We start from the raw sequence: 21,391 nt of genomic DNA, 5'->3' as shown, positions 1-21,391 counted from the left end.
GGCATCGGTGCATGCCCAACAGAAACCCAGCTCTTCCTTGTGCCTGGCTTTCCTGGCCAGTGAGCCGCCACAAGCTACGAACCCAAGCCATGAACTCAAGCTACATTCAGGACTGGTAACTATACGGCAGCTGCAGAACCTGTGTGTGTATGAACGAACCGTGTGAATGAATGTGAAACTGAATGAAATGTTATAGCTATAACTGACTGCCTACTATGATTCTTTCTGTAGTCACAATTAATGTGACATTTTGTCTTATCCTCTTTAATAAGATCCTGCTGGTTTTTATTTTATTGGTAGAACAGGAGGCATTAAAGCACTGTCTTTTGCTAGGTTTACATTAAACATGTACTCTTCAAAAGAAATCAGGTACTCCAACTGGACAGTCATTGAAGTGAGTCCAAAATATTTTTACATTTCTTATGCACTTTATTTTTATGGCCAGGTATTGGTTTCAGTATGTTTGTTTGCAGTGGATTTTCTAATATGTTAGAATTTCAGCTATTGTAACACACTAACTTGATGGCTACTAAATGATTCCAAGGACTTATTTTAATTGCCAAGTGCGTTAAGATAAATTTGGCTAATTTGATAAAACCCAATTCCTTTATTCTGATCACATGCCATTTTGAAAGGGGGAGAGGAGAGGCAGGGGGAGATTTTGGGCACCATGTAGGAAAAACAACCCCTTCCCTCATACAGAATCCCCCTTCCCCACCCACCACCATGCAACAATACACTTACCTGAGCTCCCATCACCTTCCTCCCTGGGCTGTCTCTGGACACTGAAGAGCTCCAGGCTTTCTGCAGGGTCTGCATCCCCTGCAATGAGCTCATACTCACCAAGCACTCAGGAGGTTCCTTCCTCTGGGTCTGATGAGGACTCTGATGTTTCCCCACCAAACATGGCATGGAGCTCATCATAGAAGCAGTGTTGCAGACTCTTAGTTTTGTCATGAGTCTCATGATAATTATTTTCCTTAGAGTCCCAGCTGTTGGAGTCAAGTGGATCTGTGATGATTTCAGCCTTCATTCTTAAAGAAAAAGTAAGTTTCTAGCCCTTGTGTGTATGGGGAGACCTTCAAAATGTGACCCCAGTGCACCCTACAGGCACAAAAAACAGAAGGCAAATAAGAATGGCAATTCTATTATTTTTACATAATCTTGTGATTTTTTTTAACCTTTGGGGTTGGCAATACTGTGCATGATTGGGGCACCCCCAGATTTTCTGTTGGCCTCTCTTGCCTTCTGTATAACTGCCAAGCTCCTTGACTCAGCATTGCTTCTTGTCCTTGTTGCCCAGCTCTTGCATCCCCTTCCCAATGCCCACATGGACATCTTGACTCCTGCAGTTGCCTTCCAGATGGGCTTGTACTGCCTCTTCTCCCCACAGAAGGAGGAGATTCTGGACTTCTTTCCAGGTCCAGGTAGCAGCCCAAAATTTATCTGGCCCTTTTCTTGCTGAGCTGTACCTCTCTGCTCATGAAGGTGGGCTAGCAGGAAAAGGGGTGTTTCCAAAACACCCTGGGAATTTTTAAGCAGGGTTTGGCTTCCTTTCACTGTGATCACTGGGCCATGGAGTTCAAAATTGTGACCAGAGCAGTCACTGTCACAGGGACAGGAACATTATGGGACTTGCTGGAGAACTGTTTTTACTAGTCCAAGGTAATACAGGATCCATGCTGGCATTTTGCCAATGTAAGTATGTCAGCTAAGGACTTGACTCATTTGGGGGAGGGGGATATTTTAGCAACAGAAGGTCTGGGTTTCACCAGCACAAATCAGATTTGCATGTGGACTCATGCAAAAAGCAGCTACTGTCACCAAAAATACTTCATAGTGTTGACAGAACAGTTCCTTAGGGGAAAGATGCTCACCAGTCAGGCTGATTTACCATTCAATGGACAGAATCCATCCCTTCAGGCCACAGAGTGATGGTATCAGAGCTGAGAAGACGGTAAGATAGATCGTGTATTCACACGCCCTTCCTGAAAGGATAGAGCCCCCAAACCCTGCTTTCATGCACCCACATGAATGGATATTTGAGAACACAAAAGGCCAGGAAATCGATGTTCAGGTCCCCAGAGCAACCTTCATTAGTGCATACTTGTGACCGGGGTCCCAGTGGGGGCCAGCTGTGGTCACCCAATTAGGGTGAACAGCAAAGAACGGGGCAGCCAAACTCCAAAAAGCGGGTGGATATTCCAATACTTAGATTCACCAAGCCAGGATAAAACAGCTTCTTTATCACCTTATTGGTTACTCAGAAGTTCAAACAACACAGTTCCCTTAAAGTGATCCAGCCTCAGGCCTCCATCCAGGTACCCACATCAAATACGATGAAAATTTCTGTAAATCTTATTTCATCATATAAAAGAAAAGGTTCTACCAATCCCAAAGGATCAGACACATTACCTCCCAGATTAATGAATGTTTCAGATTTTACCCAAATACACGCTACAGCCAATTCTTATTAACTAAACTAAAATTTATCAAAAAACAAGAGAGAGAGAGAGTATGGTTAAAAGATCAATATACATACTGACATGAATTCAATCCATTGAGGTTCAGATTCATAGCAGAGATGGTGAGCTTTGTAATTGCAAAGAGTTCCTTTAGAATTCAGTTCATAGGTCATAGTCCAATGTCCAAATATCATATTCAGGGTGTACCAGCATAAATGAGACCTCAGTCTTGTGATTCAAACTTCCGCTGACAAAGCCTACGCAGCTCTGAGATGACAGAATCAGGACCCAAGGATCTTTTATACAATTTCATGTCTTTTGACAAGTTGGAATTCCTCAGGGAACATAAGGCAATTAGGATGACTTTGAAGGAGCTCCATCACTGGTACTTAGCTATACGGATAAACATAAGACAATTTGCTTGTTCCTCCACCATTCACAGTACATTTCAAAGAGAGATGAATACTGAGATATCCAGTGTTTACAATTTACATGATAGGATGCTCTTTTGACCTCTGAATTAACAGAATACAGCATAGACAGGGACTGTTGATTACATTGTCCACCCTACTCATACGTATGTAAATACACGAAAACACAAACATTATCTCCACACATGTCTTTTGAGGGTTATTTATTTTGCAGGATGTTTAGCCCTTTCTAGCCATGCATCACAATACTGTATGAGCTGTATAGGCATATTAACATGACTGTGTTATTCAATGTCTGTCTCAATCTACTATGTGTGCACCATGTGGTGGATTTTAAAACAGCAAGAAGCATAAATCTGAATGTATTCACTTCTGTGCTTTTAAAATCTGCCCAGGCATGCCACACACACACTGCATTAACATATTGCTCACACTGCATCTTCTTTCTTAAGAAAGGGAAATAAACAAATGTTTTGTCAAGTCTGACTGTGCCAGCAAAGCTTACATTTGAACAGAGTCATGTAGTAAAACTCACTACAAGCTCCTGTAGAGGCAGAGAGATTCTACATCAGGGGTGGGCAAACTTTTTGGCCTGAGGGCCACATCGGGGAATAGAAATTGTATCGAGGGCTGTGAATGCTCACAAAATTGGGCTTAAGGTGCAGGAGGGGATGAGGGCTCTGGTTGAAGGTGTGGGCTCTGGGGTGGGGCTGGGGATGAGAGGTTTGGGGTACAAAAGGGTGCTCTGGGCTGGGATCGAGGGGTTTGGAGAGTGGAAGGGGGATCAGGGCTGTGGCCGGAGGTTGGAGCATGGAGAGAGGCTCAGGGGTGCAGGCGCCGAGCGGTGCTTACCTCAAGCAGCTCCCGGAAGCAGTGGCATGTCCCTTCTCCGGCTCCTATGCGGAGGTGCAGCCAGGTGGCTCTGCATGCTGCCCCATCCGCAGGCACTGCCCCTGCTCCCATTGGAGCGCCAGAGGGGGCCATTGGAGCACGTAGAAGCCGGAGCAGGACCATGCCATGGCTTCCATGAGCTGCATGGTGCAGCCCCCGACCCAGCGCCTGGGCTGGAGCACCGGAGTGGGGCCGAGCCGCGTGGTGCGGCCCCCGACCCAGCGCCCCAGCTGCAGTGGGGCAAGCCCCAGACCCTGCTCACCAGCGGGAGCTGGCGGGCTGGCTTAAAACAGCTTGCGAGCCATAGTTTGCCAACCCTGTTCTACATGCTGCTTGTCACCAGTCACCGCACCTCAAAGCAATTCCTGCTCAGATGTTCCAATAAAGGAACAAGTAGCATTAGTTTTAAAGTGGAGATCTCCACACCTGACAAGTACTCAACTCTACAAGAACAGCTGTGTTCCACATATGCAAAAACTTATCATTTTGTAAAAAGCAGGAAAGAAGAGAGTTGCATAGTATACCTATGTTGTATGTCATCCAGATAGGGGAGTCTTCTAATGCGAGAAGCCACCCCAGAGTATTCTCAAGCACACAGAGAACAGCTCTGTTTACCTTATTTAGAAGGTCACTTCTAGTACACAGCTGATCTTTTTTTTCAGTCACTCACTTAGGTGAGGTTTTAAAGCAGGTTTTCCTACACAAAGACTTGATTGCTTGCTACAGCCAGCTGGGATCATGCTGTAGGGCTGTCATGTTCTGGTATAAAGAAAAGGAGTACTTGTGGCACCTTAGAGACTAACCAATTTATTTGAGCATAAGCTTTCGTGAGCTACAGCTCACTTCATCGGATGCATACTATGGAAAGTACAGAAGATCTTTTTATACACACAAACCATGAAAAAATGGGTGTTTACCACTACAAAAGGTTTTCTCTCCCCCCACAAACCCACTCTCCTGTTGGTAATAGCTTATCTAAAGTGATCACTCTCCTTCCAATGTGTATGATAATCAAGTTGGGCCATTTCCAGCACAAATCCAGGGTTTAACAAGAACGTCTGAGGAGGGGGGTAGGAAAAAATAAGGGGAAATAGGTTACCTTGTATAATGACTTAGCCACTCCCAGTCTCTATTCAAGCCTAAGTTAATTGTATCCAATTTGTAAATGAATTCCAATTCAACAGTCTCTCACTGGAGTCTGGTTTTGAAGTTTTTCTGTTGTAATATCGCAACTTTCATGTCTGTAATCGCGTGACCAGAGAGATTGAAGTGTTCTCTGACTGGTTTATGAATGTTATAATTCTTGACATCTGATTTGTGTCCATTTACTCTTTTACGTAGAGACTGTCCAGTTTGACCAATGTACATGGCAGAGGGGCATTGCTGGCACATGATGGCATATATCACATTGGTGGATGTGCAGGTGAATGAGCCTCTGATAGTGTGGCTGATGTTATTAGGCCCTGTGATGGTGTCCCTTGAATAGATATTTGGGCACAGTTGGCAACGGGCTTTGTCGCAAGGATAGGTTCCTGGGTTAGTGGTTCTGTTGTGTGGTATGTGGTTGCTGGTGAGTATTTGCTTCAGGTTGGGGGGCTGTCTGTAGGCAAGGACTGGCCTGTCTCCCAAGATTTGTGAGAGTGTTGGGTCATCCTTCAGGATAGGTTGTAGATCCTTAATCATGCGTTGGAGGGGTTTTAGTTGGGGGTTGAAGGTGACGGCTAGTGGCGTTCTGTTCTTTTCTTTATTAGGCCTGTCCTGTAGTTGGTGACTTCTGGGAACTCTTCTGGCTCTATCAATCTGTTTTTTCACTTCCGCAGGTGGGTATTGTAGTTGTAAGAATGCTTGATAGAGATCTTGTAGGTGTTTGTCTCTGTCTGAGGGGTTGGAGCAAATGCGGTTGTATCGCAGAGCTTGGCTGTAGACAATGGATCGTGTGGTGTGGTCAGGGTGAAAGCTGGAGGCATGTAGGTAGGAATGGCAGTCAGTAGGTTTCCGGTATAAGGTGGTGTTTATGTGACCATCATTTATTAGCACTGTAGTGTCCAGGAAGTGGATCTCTTCTGTGGACTGGACCAGGCTGAGGTTGATGGTGGGATGGAAATTGTTGAAATTGTGGTGGAATTTCTCAAGGGGTTCTTTTCCATGGGTCCAGATGATGAAGATGTCATCAATATAGCGCAAGTAGAATAGGGGCGTTAGGTGATGAGAGCTGAGGAAGCGTTGTTCTAAATCAGCCATAAAAATGTTGGCATACTGTGGGGCCATGTGGGTGCCTATAGCAGTGCCGCTGATTTGAAGGTATACATTGTCCCGAAATGTAAAATAGTTATGGGTAAGGACAGAGTCACAAAGTTCAGCCACCAGGTTTGCCGTGACATTATCGGGGATAGTGTTCTTGACGGCTTGTAGTCCATCTTTGTGTGGAATGTTGGTGTAGAGGGCTTCTACATCCATAGTGGCCAGGATGGTGTTATCAGGAAGATCACCGATGGATTGTAGTTTCCTCAGGAAGTCAGTGGTGTCTCGAAGGTAGCTGGGAGTGCTGGTAGCGTAGGGCCTGAGGAGGGAGTCTACGTAGCCAGACAATCCTGCTGTCAGAATGCCAATGCCTGAGATGATGGGGCGCCCAGGATTTCCAGGTTTATGGATCTTGGGTAGTAGATAGAATATCCCAGGTCGGGGTTCCAGGGTGTGTCTGTGTGGATTTGATCTTGTGCTTCTTCAGGGAGTTTCTTGAGCAAATGCTGTAGTTTCTTTTGGTAACTCTCAGTGGGATCAGAGGGTAATGGCTTGTAGAAAGTGGTGTTGGAGAGCTGCCAAGCAGTCTCTTGTTCATATTCCGACCTATTCATGATGACAACAGCACCTCCTTTGTCAGCCTTTTTGATTATGATGTCAGAGTTGTTTCTGAGGCTGTGGATTGTATTGTGTTCTGCACGGCTGAGGTTGTGGGGCAAGTGATGCTGCTTTTCCACAATTTCAGCCCGTGCACGTCGGCGGAAACACTCTATGTAGAAGTCCAGTCTGCTGTCTCGACCTTCAGGAGGAGTCCACCTAGAATCCTTCTTTTTGTAGTGTTGGTAGGGAGGTCTCTGTGGATTAGTATGTTGTTCAGAGGTGTGTTGGAAATATTCCTTGAGTCGGAGACGTTGAAAATAGGATTCTAGGTCACCACAGAACTGTATCATGTTCGTGGGGGTGGAGGGGCAGAAGGAGAGGCCCCGAGATAGGACAGCTGCTTCTGCTGGGCTAAGAGTATAGTTGGATAGGTTAACAATATTGCTGGGTGGGTTGAGGGAACCATTGCTGTGGCCCCTTGTGGCAGGGAGTAGTTTAGAAAGTTTAGTGTCCTTTTTCTTTTGTAGAGAAGCAAAGTGTGTGTTGTAAATGGCTTGTCTAGTTTTAGTAAAGTCCAGCCACAAGGAAGTTTGTGTGGAAGGTTGGTTTTTTATGAGAGTATCCATTTTTGAGAGCTCATTCTTTATCTTTCCCTGTTTGCTGTAGAGGATGTTGATCAGGTGGTTCCGCAGTTTCTTTGAGAGCATGTGGCACAAGCTGTCAGCATAATCTGTGTGGTATGTAGATTGTAATGGATTTTTTACCTTCAGTCCTTTTGGTACGATGTCCATCTGTTTGCATTTGGAAAGGAAGATGATGTCTGTCTGTATCTGTACAAGTTTTTTCATGCAGTTGATAGATTTCCACTCCATACGGCTAAATGCAATGCTTTGTATAATGACAGGTTTCAGAGTAACAGCCGTGTTAGTCTGTATTCGCAAAAAGAAAAGGAGTACTTGTGACACCTTAGAGACTAACCAATTTATTTGAGCATAAGCTTTCGTGAGCTACAGCTCACTTAATCGGATGTATACTGTGGAAAGTACAGAAGATCTTTTTATACACACAAACCATGAAAAAATGGGAGTTTACCACTACAAAAGGTTTTCTCTCCCCCCACCCCACTCTCCTGCTGGTAATAGATGAGGTGAGCTGTAGCTCACAAAAGCTTATGCTCAAATAAATTGGTTAGTCTCTAAGGTGCCACAAGTACTCCTTTTCTTTTATCTAAAGTGATCACTCTCCTTACAATGTGTATGATAATCAAGGTGGGCCATTTCCAGCACAAATCCAGGGTTTAAGAAGAACGTCTGAGGAAGGGGTGTGTGTGTGGGGGGGGCAAAGGGGGTATGTTTGTATTCAGGCAGCAAGCAAGATATTAGCAAAGCAAGCTAAATTCACATCAGAGCTCAGCCAAGCTTTTACTGTTGAGGGCTTTTAACAGACACACTTTAAATCTAAACCAGGGGTTCTCAACCTTTTCCAATCTGAGGCCTGCCCAACATGCTATAAAAACTCTACAGCCCAGCTGTGCAACAGTAACTGGTTTTCTGCATATAAAAGACAGAACCGGCATTAGAGAGTAGAAAGCAGGGCAATTGCTTAGGGCCCCATGCCACAGGGGCTCCCACAAAGCTACATTGCTCAGGCTTTTGCTTCAGCCCCGGGTGGCAGGGTTCAGGGCTCTGGGCTTCAGCCCCATGTGGTGGGGCTTCAGCTTTCTGCCCTAGACCCCATCTGCCTTAGTCTAATGTTGACCCTGCTTAGCCGCCCCCATGAAACCTGCTCTCAGACTCCTAGGAGCCCCCACATCCTGGTAGAGAACCACTGATCTAAACCATCTTTTGTGATGAGAGTTGGTAGTAACAACTTGCCTCACAGTTTAACCTCTGGAAATCCAACGCTTCCTAGAAGAACTGGTGGGGAGCAAAATGGACTTCAGTTCTAGTGCTTTCTAGAATGGGCCAACCTGACCAGACTAGATGCTCCCCAAGAAAACAAGCTATGAAACAGCTGAATGCACTATAAAGGCCTGATTATTTAATGTAATTGTTTAAGAATATCTTCTACAAGGCCCTGTCATATGTACTTCCTTTACTGACTGTCGTAGATATTTTATTTGCAGTGTTGTTGTTGTAGCAGCTGTGTATTTTTAAGCAGTTAAACTATGTGACAGGCATTTCCTCATTCAGATCTCTCCTGGTTTGTCTTTCTGTGGTGGACTGGAATCAGGAAGGCAATAGTTCAGAGATGATCCATTATCCCTGTCCCTGAGGCTTTGTGTGCTCCCTCCACTTTTTCATTTTCTCTCACAACACTCTTTATCAACAGGCTCAAGTCCTAATGACTCACATTTGAATTACTTCACTTTTCTGAGGAGCAGTTTGGGCAGGGCCCTTTTATTTAGCACCTAAAAAATGACAGAGTATTAAGGAACAACAGAGATCAGTTGAGCCTCTAGATTCAGTTGCCCAGTGAAAAGGTGACCTGCATATGGAAGGAGAAGGGCTCAGGGGTGGCAGGTTTGTGTAATTTTCCACTGCTCAAGGATAAACTTCTCCTGACCTTCAAGGCCTTGCACTGCACCGTTGCAGCTGCTGTGTTCTCTTCCTCCCACCCAAATGCACTCCAGGCTTGATGCCATTTTCTCACTTCCCTCTCCATGGCTCTTACTGCCTTCTATGCATGGCATGAACCTCATCTTAGCACAACATGCCCTGCCACTCTCATGTCTCTGAACAGCAAACCCCTTCAGGGAGCCTCACAACTAAGAATCACGGTTGCCAACTTTCACGTGGTAAATAAGCACCCCGACTTTCACAATAAGCCAAAAAAATCAAGCTAATCCCATTTCAAAACAAGGACAAAACAAGCCAATCCCTTAGAACCCCAAAACTCTATGCGACTAGATCCCCCCAGCATGCAGTCTGGGACTGTGGTAGGCCCACTGTGCACCTCTGATTCTCTCCCCTCTTGCCCCTGCTTGCCTGGAGCTGATTAAAAAAAAAAAAAAAAGCAACAAGCTACAACAAGCAACAAGCCAAAACAAGCAACAAGCTATAAGCCAAAACTAGCCAACAAGCAACTCATAAGCCAATTAAGCCAAAAACAAGCCTAATTTCTGCATTTTTTTCCATGGGTTTGGCATGTCTGCTATGAATCCACATCAAAAGCCTCCATACAAACATCACATAAAAGGAAAGGGGGTGAGAAAACACCCATGAGGCTCCAGCACGTCCTGCCTTCTCGCTGTTCTCCTTCTCAGGGCAGGGAACATCCAAGAATGTTCAGAGCTAGATATCAAAGCCCAGATTTCCTGACTAAGTTTTGTGCTTTTATAACCAATACTTAGGAACCACTGCACTAAGCAGTAAAACGTAACCACTATGGTGACAGAACACAGCAGCTCTGCATGGCAACTGTATATAGAGTAATGAGACAATCATAACCCATTGCTTCTCAGTGTCTCCTGTACTGGGACCACCCTCCTGGCATCCAACTCATGTCCCTACTATCTATCTAGGAAACCTGCCCCATTTGGTGAAATGGGCAAGACAGGGTGGTCACAACTACCTGTCACCTGTTTGCACCTCCCCTGAGAATCATGTTATCCAGGTTGAGAACTCCTGTGATAGCCATGTAAGCATAGAGAAGAATGTATAAAATACTAGAATTATGGGAACATTAAAACTCCATTTACAGAGTGTTGTGACCCAAGCTGGAGTTTAGAAGAAGTCTAATACTGAGCATTCCTTGGAGCTCTGCCATCCATGTACTGGTCTAGTCTGACCAGAGTTAGTATGCAGTATCTCCTGGCTTTTGGGAACACAGTATGTGGTGGCAGAGTGAAAAGCTGTTACACTGAGGAGGCCTGCTGTGGCAAACATCTTCTAGATAAAGTTGTGTAATTATAGCTACATAATCGTATGGCGTTCCTGGGCAGTCTCTTACCTGGGGCAGCTCTGGAGAAAAAACTTCACCAACAGGCCAATTTCAGAAGGGCAGGACTTGCAGAAGTTCTGAGGCCCATATCCTGCATTGAGATTCACCAACATTGGCAGCTTCAGCCTGACAGGTCAGATGATGAGGTATTGACATTTGTGGCCCTGCCTCAGGTCAGGAGTTTCAGTGCATATTGAGGGACCCCAGCCGGGGCAGGTCCTGACCTGGCTGATTGCACCACTCCCGAGGGGCCAGAGCAATTCTTGGCCCTGGAACCAGTCCTGGCTGTGCTGCTGGCTCAGCTCGGCAGACAAAGTCACCTCCCAGCAGGGCTGGTGAGTGTGGCTGGGAGGCAGGGCTTGGGGGAGTGGATCTGTGGGGAGTATTTATGGGGGGGTGCTGGGCTGTGAAGGGGCACGGAGGATCTATGTGTGTTGGGGCACTAGGGAGTGGGGGTTCTGTGGGGGGTGCTGGGCAGTTGTGGTGGGGCTGTGGGCAGGGGTGGTGTGCAGGGCGCTGTGCATTTGTGGGTGGGTCTGTGGGGGTGCTGGCCATAGTGGGTCCGGGGGGGCTCTGGCCATAGGGATTCGGGGGGTTGTTGGATGGGGGGGGGAATGTGTGGTGTGGCATGGGCCAACCCCCGAGGGGAAGGGGCATGTTGGCAGCACAAGGCTGGGCAGGCCACTGTGCAACTGGCAACTGCCCGTTTGTAAATAGTGCCCTCGCATTGGGTGGAGCAGGGATGCCCCTGCCATGCCATGTCCGATTGCCTCTGGCTGGCCTCTCGCTCTGGGGACTGACCTCCATGCGCCAGGCCTCATTGCCTCCATGGGAGCCCTCAAATATGTTTGGCGCTGGGCCCATAAAAGGTTAATCCGGCCCTGCCTCCTGCGCCCCAACCTCTGTCCTACCCCTGATCCCCCTCCTGCCCTCTTAGCCCCTCGGTCTCAATCCAGAGCACCCTCCTGCACCCCCAACCCTTCATCCCCAGCCCCACCCCAGAGCCACAACCCCAGCTGGAACCATCACTGCCCCACACACCCCAACCCTCTGCCCCAGTCCGGAGCCCCCTCCCACACCCTGAACTCCTAATTTCAGGCCCCACCTCACAGCCCTCATCCCCTCCCGCACCCCAACCCCCAATTTTGTGAGCATTCATGGCCCACCATACAATTTCCATACCCAGATATGGCCCTCGGGCCAAAAAGTTTGCCCACCTGTGGCTTACGTGGTCAGATCAGACTCCTCTAATATGGTACTTGTGAGGCTAGACATTATACTCACACATGAGAGGCTGTTGTAATGACAAAGTGCATCTTATTGGACATCTGCAAATTCAAATTATCTGGAGCTTACTTAGGAAGTGTTACAGGGAGCTCAGAACTCTGCACCCAACTTATTAAATAAATATATATAAAATTACAAAAGCAAGTACTTCACAAACAAATGTCTTCAGCATTATCCTGTTTTATATCAGCTGCAGTGACCACAATGCTGTTATCACAGTATGCTTCCTTAATATTTAAAGAGCTGCCAAATGCAATTCTAAACATAATACAACTTCTTGCACAAACTCACACTAAAGAAATTTTAAGAACTACTTTTCATAGTATTGAACTCTTTCAGAATGTTTCTATCTCTGATACTGCAGCTTTTGATTGGGACTTGCAAACACTCCCCAGGTCAAAGTAATAGTTGGTGACTATTCCTTCTGTGGCTGCAATTTAAACTTCGTAACATCTCTACAAGCCATTGTAGCAGCACCATTTTAACTTAAGAGGATTACAATACGAACATCCATAAAGATGCTCGGCCAGGTTCAAAAATGCCAGAGAGCTCAAAGCCCTGGAGCTCTTCCTGCTCCCCACACCAAATATTGACCACAGAAACCATGGAACAGTCCCAGATTTACAGAAAGAGGGGAGGAAAAAGAGCTTAGGCATGTTATCATTGCATTAACAAGACAGGCTACATTCACACAGGAAGAACATAGCAGTCAAGTCCTACTCTAACAGACAGCCCCAGCAGTGAACTGTCTTGCTCCATGGCCTTGTGATTCTCAGTCTCAGCAACAGCTTCATTTGTTTACTGCAATGAAGTTACCAATAACTTTGCAAATAGATGTGGCCAAGTGACTGGCATAGTTTAAAGGAAGTGAATTTAAAAAGAGATCCAGGGGCAAAGGAAGGGCAGTAGCATTTGTGGACCTCAGCCCAGAGTCATCCTTGTACCAACAAGGCAACTAACAGAAGTTACTAGCTCACAGGCCCTGATTCTCATGGGGGACTTCAATCCCCCAATATCTGATGGGAGAGCAATACAGCAGTGCACAGACAACCCAGGAAGTTTTTGGAAAGTGTAGGGGACAATTTCCTGGTGCAAGTGCTGGAGGAACCAACTAGGGGCAGAGCTCTTCTTGACTGCTGCTCACAAACAGGGAAGAATTAGTAGGGGAAGCAAAAGTGGATGGGAACCAGGGAGGCAGTGATCATGAGATGGTCAAGTTCAGGATCCTGACACAGGGAAGAAAGGAGAGCAGCAGAATATGGACCCTGGACTTCAGAAAAGCAGACTTTGACAATCTCAGGGAATTGATGGGCAGGATCCCCTGGGAGAATAACATGAGGGGGAAAGGAGTCCAGGAGAGCTGGCTGTATTTTAAAGAATCCTTATCGATGTTGCAGGAACAAACCATCCCGATGTCTAGAAAGAATAGTAAATATGGCAGGCGACCAGCTTGGCTGAACAGTGAAATCCTTGCTGATCTTAAACACAATAAAGAAGCTTACAAGAAGTGGAAGATTGGACAAATGATCAGGGAGGAGTATAAAAATATTGCTCAGGCATGCAGGAGTGAAACCAGGAAGGCCAAATCACAATTGGAATTCCAATTAGCAAGGGATGTTAAGAGTAACAAGAAGGGTTTCTACAGTTATGTCAGCAACAAGAAGAAGGTCAGGGAAAGTGTGGGCCCCTTACTGAATGGGGGAGGCAACCTAGTGACAGAGGATGTGGAAAAAGCTAATGTACTCATTGCTTTTTTTGCCTCTGTCTTCACGAACAAGGTCAGCTCCCAGACTACTGCACTGGGCAGCATAGTATGGGGAGAAAGTGACCAGCCTTCTGTGAAGAAAGAAGTGGTTTGGGACTATTTAAAAAAGCTGGACAAGCCCAAGTCCATGGGGCCGGATGCACTGCATCCCAGGGTGCTAAAGGAGTTGGCGGATGTGATTGCAGAGCCATTGGCCATTATCTTTGAAAACTCATGGAGATCGGGGGAGGTCCTGGATGACTAGAAGAAGGCTAATGTAGTGCCCATCTTTAAAAAAGGGAAGAAGGAGCATCCGGGGAACTACAGGCCAGTCAGCCTCACCTCAGTCCCTGGAAAAATCATGGAGCAGGTCCTCAAGGAATCAATTTTGAAGCACTTGGAGGAGAGGAAAGTGATCAGGAACAGTTAGCATGGATTCACCAAGGGCAAGTCATGCCTGACTAATCTAATTGCCTTCTATGATGCGATAACTGGCTCTGTGGATGAGGGGAAAGCGGTGGACATGTTATTTCTTGACTTTAGCAAAGCTTTTGAGATGGTCTCCCACAGTATTCTTGACAGCAAGTTAAAGAAGTATGGGCTGGATGAATGGACTATAAGGTGGATAGAAAGCTGCTAAATCATCGGGCAGTGATCAATGGCTCCATGTCTAGTTGGCAGCCGGTATCAAGCGGAGTGCCCCAAGGGTTGGTCCTGGGGCCAATTTTGTTCAATATCTTCATTAATGCTCTGGAGGATGGTGTGGATTGCACCCTCAGCAAGTTTGCAGATGACGCTAAACTGGGAGGAGTGGTAGATACGCTGGAGGGTAGGGATAGGATACAGAGGGACCTAGACAAGTCAGAGGATTGGAGCAAAAGAAATCTGATGAGGTTCAACAAGGACAGGTGCAGAGTCCTGCACTTCGGACGGAAGAATCCTATGCACTGCTGCAGACTAGGGACCGAGTGGCTAGGCAGCAGTTTTGCAGAAAAGGACCTATGGGTTACAATGAATGAGAAGCTGGATATGAGCCAACAGTGTGCCCTTGTTGCCAAGAAGGCCAATGGCATTTAGGGATGTATACGTAGGGGCATTGCCAGCAGATCGAGGGATGTGATCATTCCCCTCTATTCAGCATTGGTGAGGCCTCATCTGAAGTATTGTGTCCAGTTTTGGGCCCCACACTACAAGAAGGATGTGGAAAAATTGGAAAACGTCCAGCAGAGGACAACAATAATAATTAGGAGGCTGGAGCACATAATTTATGAGGAGAGAATTGGGATTATTTAGTCTGCGGAAGAGAAGAATGACGGGGGGATTTGATAGCTGCTTTCCGCTACCTGAAAGGGGGTTCCAAAGTGGATGGATCTAGACTGTTCTCTGTGGTACCAGATGAGAGAACGAGGAGTAATGGTCTCAAGTTGCAGTGGGGGAAGTTTAGGTTGGATATTAGGAAAAACTTTTTTACTAGGAGGGTGGTGAAGCACTGGAATGCGTTACCTAGGGAGGTGGTGGAATCTCCTTCCTTAGAAGTTTTTAAGGTCAGGCTTGACAAAGCCCTGGCTGGGATGATTTAATTGGGGATTGGTCCTGCTTTGAGCAGGGGGTTGGACTAGAACCTCCTGAGGTCCCTTCCAACCCTGACATTCTATGATTAACATTAGAGACCAAGTGGAGGCATAAGCCACCTCCCATTTTTAGGGGCTGCCAGTGTATCCTCCAGTGCAGTGCCTGCCATTAGTGTCAGCATGAGGCCTACTGAGGACCTATATTTGTGTGCAACATTTCAGAGTGGTAGCCGTGTTAGTCTGTATCAGCAAAAACAACGAGGAGTCCTTGTGGCACCTTAGAGACTAACAAATTTATTTGGGCATAAGCTTTCGTGGGCTTATCTGATGAAGTGGGTTCTAGCCCATGAAAGTGTATGGCCAGATACATGTGTTAGTCTCTCAAGTGCCACAAGGACTCCTCGTTGTTTTTGTGTGAAACATGTTTGGTTCAGTCCATCACAGTAGGCAGCACTTTAAGGTAGGTAATACAGTGGTAAAAGTAGGGTGACCAGATAGAAAGTGTGAAAAATTGGGACAGGGGGTGGGGGGTAATAGGTGCCTATTTAAGAAAAAAACCCAAATATTGGGACTGTCTCTATAAAATCGGGACATCTGGCCACCCTAGGTAAAATGATGGAAATAGATTAGCCTGGGACTCATGCAGGTTGTCTGGGGTAGTGCTGTGTTTCTGGGCAAGGGTTTCTAATGCTATTTAAAGGCAAGAATGAACAGGGGCTTTGCTGGCTTGTCATCCTGGTTCTCATTTTTTCCACATCACAAATTACAGTACAGGTTGGGACAACTATCTGTGTATGTGGGACATCTATGTAAGGCTTAATTGATTCTGACGTTATACTCGGTAACTCTGCCCTACCCTCTGGAGTACAGATAACATAACATAACAACTGTTCTAATGATGCCCTATTCCAGTCTTGTTTTTAATTGGCTGAGTACATAGGTGCTGGAACTAGGGGTGTGGGGTGTGCTGCCCCACTCCCTGGCTTGAAGTATTTTCCATTATACACAAGGTTCACAGTTTGGTTCAATGGCTCTCACCACCCACACTATACAAATTGTTCCAGCACCCCTGGCTGAGTATGCTGTTAGTCACTACCTTGATGGGAAGACATTTCTGTGAAAGCTGGTCTGATCTGATTCTAGCTACAGTGATGTCCCCATGCTCCTGCCCTTTCTTGCAGATGAATTAACCTCACTTAACAACCTTATCTCTAGATGGATTATTCCCAACACAATGCCAGACTCTAATTGCAGCTACTATTAGCTGGAATGTTGGGAGCAATTTTGGCTGAGCAGTTCAGAAAAAATCCACCTTTCTGCTTTCATTTTAGGCATCTGGACACCTGTCTCCTGCTGAAACCCCAGAGTGGTCCACAGACTGGGGGAAGATGAGCATTCATCCTCCCAAGTTGCATACATGGCCTGCATGCTCAGAGTCTACCTACCAGATTGGGGTCCATTCTGAATCTGACTTCTTCCCCCCCCACCCGCCTTATAACTTCTAGCCCAGTCATAAGAGCATTCACCTGGGATGCAAGAGACCGAGATTCAATTCCCCCTTCTCTGGCAGAGGGGGAGAAAGGATTTGAACAGGGGTCTCCTATCTCTCAGTACAGTGCTCTGACCACTGAGCTTTGGGATATTCTGCTGTGGGGCTCCCTCATTCTCTCCTGTTGAAGCTATTCCAACTGTGGATAATAATGAAAGCATGATTAGAGCAGGGGGACTCGACCTGGGGTCTCCCACCGGGTGCCCTAACCACTGAACTACCAAGTCATTCTCCCTCTCTCTGTCCCAATGACTGTTCAACTGTGGATAAATAATTAAATAGTCATTGGACTGGGGAAGGGGAAGGACTATGTAATTAAATAATATAATTATATTATAATTAAAGTGTTCTTTCTCTCCTCCTATTTCTAGTACCTAGATCTTGGTACAGATTCTTGTAATAATTTACATCTGCATTTAAGGAGAGAGGACTCTATTTACTCCCTGTGGTCATCATTGATACATAGGTTCTGGATTTCTGGTGGCGGAAAGCCAAAACAAGGTGTTTACAGGTGGCACAAATTGCCCATATGCCCTGATCTACTGAGGACCCTGGAGCTTGTTGGTACAGCCCAATGGCTGCATGGGCCTGGCTGGTGATGGGCCATGATTAGGTGTATCTCCTGGGCAGCCCTTGCTAGTGGTTTTCATATGGATCTAAAGTTTAAAACTTAAAGCTGCTCTCTTCTGACAGAAACACCTTGGGAGAAGGCAGCAGTGCAGCCACCGCCTGTCCTTGGGGCCGACTTTCCCTCCTGGTGCAGCTATCAATTCTGAAGCACTTAGAGGAGAGGAAAGTGATCAGGAACAGTCAGCATGGATTCACCAAGGGCAAGTCATGCCTGACTAATCTAATTGCCTTCTATGATGAGATAACTGGCTCTGTGGATGAGGGGAAAGCAGTGGATGTATTGTTTCTTGACTTTAGCAAAGCTTTTGACACGGTCTCCCACAGTATTCTTGTCAGCAAGTTAAAGAAGTATGGGCTGGATGAATGCACTATAAGGTGGGTAGAAAGCTGGCTAGATTGTCGGGCTCAACGGGTAGTGATCAATGGCTCCATGTCTAGTTGGCAGCCGGTATCAAGTGGAGTGCCCCAAGGGTCAGTCCTGGGGCCGGATTTGTTCAATATCTTCATAAATGATCTGGAGGATGGTGTGGATTGCACTCTCAGCAAATTTGCGGATGATACTAAACTGGGAGGAGTGGTAGATACGCTGGAGGGGAGGGATAGGATACAGAAGGACCTAGACAAATTGGAGGATTGGGCCAAAAGAAATCTGATGAGGTTCAATAAGGATAAGTGCAGGGTCCTGCACTTAGGACGGAAGAACCCAATGCACAGCTACAGACTAGGGACCGAATGGCTAGGCAGCAGTTCTGCGGAAAAGGACCTAGGGGTGACAGTGGACGAGAAGCTGGATATGAGTCAACAGTGTGCCCTTGTTGCCAAGAAGGCCAATGGCATTTTGGGATGTATAAGTAAGGGCATAGCGAGCAGATCGAGGGACGTGATCGTTCCCCTCTATTCGACATTGGTGAGGCCTCATCTGGAGTACTGTGTCCAGTTTTGGGCCCCACACTTCAAGAAGGATGTGGATAAATTGGAGAGAGTCCAGCGAAGGGCAACAAAAATGATTAGGGGACTGGAACACATGAGTTATGAGGAGAGGCTGAGGGAGCTGGGATTGTTTAGCCTGCAGAAGAGAAGAATGAGGGGGGATTTGATAGCTGCTTTCAACTACCTGAAAGGGGGTTCCAAAGAGGATGGCTCTAGACTGTTCTCAATGGTAGCAGATGACAGAACGAGGAGTAATGGTCTCAAGTTGCAGTGGGGAAGGTTTAGATTGGATATTAGGAAAAACTTTTTCACTAAGAGGGTGGTGAAACACTGGAATGCGTTACCTAGGGAGGTGGTAGAATCTCCTTCCTTAGAGGTTTTTAAGGTCAGGCTTGACAAAGCCCTGGCTGGGATGATTTAACTGGGAATTAGTCCTGCTTTGAGCAGGGGGTTGGACTAGATGACCTTCTGGGGTCCCTTCCAACCCTGATATTCTATGATTCTATGATTCTATGATGGTGGGATGGAAATTGTTGAAATCATGATGAAATTCCTCAAGGGCTTCTTTTCCATGGATCCAGACGATGAAGATGTCATCAATGTAGCGCAAGTAGAGTAGGGGCATTAGGGGATGAGAGTTGAGGAAGCGTTGTTCTAAGTTAGCCAACAGCACCCAGGAGCCAGAGCTTGAGTGTGGAATGTGATGAGTTCTGTGCTGCTAACGACTTCCGATGTCTGCCCTTGGTGCAGAGAGCTTGTTTATAAACAGAGGCAAGGTGATTAAGATAACAAAAGGCTTGTCATTAATTTAAGGATCGTTAAATGCTCCTGAAAGCCTTCCCAGGCACATCAGTTAAAAGACAGGAAACAAAGGGTAGGAATAAATGGCCCATTTTCAAACTGGAGAGAAGTATATAGAGGTGTCCCCAGGGATCTGTACTAATCTGGGATCAATGCTGTTCAACATATTCATAAATGATCTGCAAAAATGGTAAAGAGTGAGGTGGCTAAGTTTGCAGATGATACAAAATTACTCAAGATAGTTAAGTCAAAAACAGACTGCAAAGAGTTACAAAGGGATCTCACAAAATTGGGTGACTTGGCAACAAAATGGCAGATAAAATTCAATGTTAAATACTCATTTTCAGTATTCTGGAAGCACTATGTTTCCAGAGTACTGCAAATGTATAAGAATCCTTCTCATTGCACCTGTATCATCCTGAACTCATTCTCCAGCTTCAGAAGACTTAAAAATTATCTCCAGTCATCAATGGGACAGACACAACTGAATAATGTAGCTGTCCTTAACATGCAGGTCACAAGGGGGAGCCATGTGTCCCCTTTTGTGTCCCTCCAACATGATGCCTGTAAAATTACTGCATTTCCTATCTCTCTTTCATGTATGGCCTCTGCAGAGCAACATTCTATAGATCGAGGTGGCCAAACTTACTGACTCTCCAAGCCGCATATGACAATGTTCAGAAGTTCAAGAGCAGGGATGCACCTGTTGAGGCTCAGGGCTTCAGACCCATGGGAGTCACCTGCCTGGATGAGAGGATTCAGCCATGCTTCTGCTGAAGCCTCGAGTCCTGGCAGGTGTGCCTGGGGCTGAAGCCCCAAGATCCCCCTTCCCACTGGGCAGAAGCCAGAGGCTATGTATGGGGAAGAATGTGGGGTCACCCCCCAATTTTTGCCAGGGTTTTCTGGTCCCACTCGGTCACATGGTGCCACCAGGCCCCCTCCCTGAATGGCAGCTGCTGGAGCTGGCAAGCTGGGAGCTATGGTCATGGGGAGAGGCAGCAGCAAACAGGAGCAGCAGGGAGAGCCGCTGCTTTGCTGCTACCTCTCCCCATAGAGCTGAAGCTGTAGCCCCTCCCTGCAGCTCCTAGCTGTTTGCCACTGCCCTGGGAGCTGCAGGGAGGGGCAGTTGAGAGTAAGAAGGGGGGCATGCCTGGTGGGACATGACTCAAGCTGTTGGGTGGGGCCCGAACAGTTAAATTGTGCTCCCCCATTCTCAGCAGGCACCAGTCATCTCTGGCAGAAGTCCCTACCCCTACCACCCTGCTGCAGGGCAGAAGCCACGAGCTCTCCTCCCCCTAGTCTGGTAGGCAGACAATCACCTTTGAAACCATATTTGGAGCACTGCATTATGATACATTTGATGTTTTGGATGTTCTCATTGCAGTTTCACAAAAGTGTCTCTGATTTTCCACTTGACTGCACGTCCTATAAAGTGTGGCCAGCAGAAAGATTAATTCACCTGCATGAGCTGGGGAACTGCAGTCTCCTCCTAACAGGGGCAAACCATTTCAATCTGGCTCTCACAAAACTCAACCCATGCAACTCCCCAGCAAAGATATTACTGTACATTACAATAGTTACATCAGCAGATTTATTGCAATTGGCTGATCCGAGCCCCAGAGGATGGAATGCTGTTACCTAGTAATTATTCAAAGCTGGTTTTAAATGAACTCTTTGATGAGTTTCGCAAACGCCATACTTAACCCCAATGTGCTGACTAGATATTGTAAATTGGCATAGGACATTTTGAAAATTCATCATAATTCTGCTCCATCTGAAGCAGAGAATCTAAACCAATGACCACCCAATAAAGGCTTATTCTTTTGGTGGCTGTGACTGCCCGTGGCAAGAGAACTGGGATAGAGAATTTACCTGCTAGATACTTGTAATGGTTAGTGACATCCAACTGGGAATTGCTGCCCACAGCCTTGGTGCTGATAGATTTTCAGACCTCCTGGGGTCAGAGTATATTCTTTCCTTTTTTGTTGTCATAGTAAATCCAATTAACTTAGTAAGCATTCACCTCTGCTAACACAAAGGAGCTGTTGTATTCCAGGTCCATGACAACTTCTTTGCTGGCTCTGACAGAGAGGCAAGAGTGCACCAAAATATATCTAGGTTACAAGAGAAATTAAGTGACTGCCTAGGGCACCAGGAACCTAGTGAGATGGACCTGATTTAGGAGTAGAAATGTTGGGTGTTAACTTTGCTTCTCTTCTGAGGAGTTGCATCCAGAACCTGTAAGGTGAACACGGGTCTTTTCTGATGAACCAGCTTCTATTCCAGACATGAAAATTCCTGTAGGGGAA

General features: G+C 46.4%; 1 long non-coding RNA gene across 1 annotated transcript in view; it reads left to right on the top strand.

The window, feature by feature from the left end:
• The first annotated feature begins 984 nt into the window (after positions 1 to 984).
• The window catches only part of LOC311529782, a 36,922-nt gene continuing 16,515 nt past the window's right edge, over positions 985 to 21,391 (top strand). The window contains exon 1 of the long non-coding RNA XR_014713879.1: positions 985 to 1,046. This is a non-coding gene — a long non-coding RNA (uncharacterized lncRNA). The remainder of the gene's footprint in view (positions 1,047 to 21,391) is intronic.

This window comes from Lepidochelys olivacea (genome assembly GCF_965140295.1).
Source record: "Lepidochelys olivacea isolate rLepOli2 genome assembly, chromosome: 13".
Classification (NCBI taxonomy): Eukaryota; Metazoa; Chordata; order Testudines; family Cheloniidae; genus Lepidochelys; species Lepidochelys olivacea.
Note: the sequence above shows the minus strand (reverse complement) of the source record. Positions and strands in the feature narration are given on the sequence as shown.